Source organism: Galeopterus variegatus, unplaced genomic scaffold, assembly GCF_000696425.1.
Source record: "Galeopterus variegatus unplaced genomic scaffold, G_variegatus-3.0.2 Scaffold11589, whole genome shotgun sequence".
Classification (NCBI taxonomy): domain Eukaryota; kingdom Metazoa; phylum Chordata; class Mammalia; order Dermoptera; family Cynocephalidae; genus Galeopterus; species Galeopterus variegatus.
In genome coordinates this window covers 26,100-26,767 of record NW_007737700.1, presented here as the reverse complement: position 1 = coordinate 26,767, position 668 = coordinate 26,100, and the positions used below count along the sequence as shown (strand labels likewise).

The 668-nt window shown below is 43.1% G+C and overlaps 1 protein-coding gene across 1 annotated transcript in view; it reads left to right on the top strand.

Moving 5' to 3' along the window:
• Nucleotides 1-668, top strand: part of LOC103610689 (disks large-associated protein 2-like) — a gene marked incomplete at its 3' end in the record, with an annotated part of 19,707 nt that overhangs the window by 1,751 nt on the left and 17,288 nt on the right. The window lies entirely within an intron of this gene.

The window sequence follows — 668 nt, the reverse complement described above, 5'->3', positions numbered from 1 at the left end:
TGCACCGTGATGTTTTGAAATACATATAAGTTTTGGAATGGCTAAATCAAGCTAATTAACATATGCATTACCTCACATACTTATTTTTTCATTTAGAAAACGCTTAAAATCTACTGTTTTATGATTTTCCAGTGTACACTATATGGCTATTACCTGCAGTCACCAGGATGTACGGTAGATCTCCCAAGCTTGTGTCTCCTGCCTAACTGTTGTTTCGTGGTTTTTGACCAACATCTCCCCAGTCCCCAGCCCCAGCCCCTGCTGACCTTTTTCTACTCTCTGCTTCTGTGAGTTCGATTATTTTAGAGTCCACATATGAGTGAGATCATGCAGTATTTGTCTGTCTGTGTCTGGCTTATTTCTCTTAGCATAATGTCCTTCAGGTCCAGCATGTTGTCACAAATGACAGGGTTTCCTTCTTTCTTAAGACTGAATAGTATTCCACAGGTATATAGACCACATTTTCTTTATCCGTTCATCCGTCGACAGACACGCAGGCTGATTCCATGTCTTGGCTATTGAGAAGAGTGCCATGACGATTTCATCGCAGTACCGACTGCAGCCTGCTCTGGGAAAGTCTTTGGGCGCCCCAATTCTTCCTTTGAGCCATCACTCTACACACGATGGGCCGCTCCTTTCATGCCTTTAAGGCTGGAAGATTTAGCAAC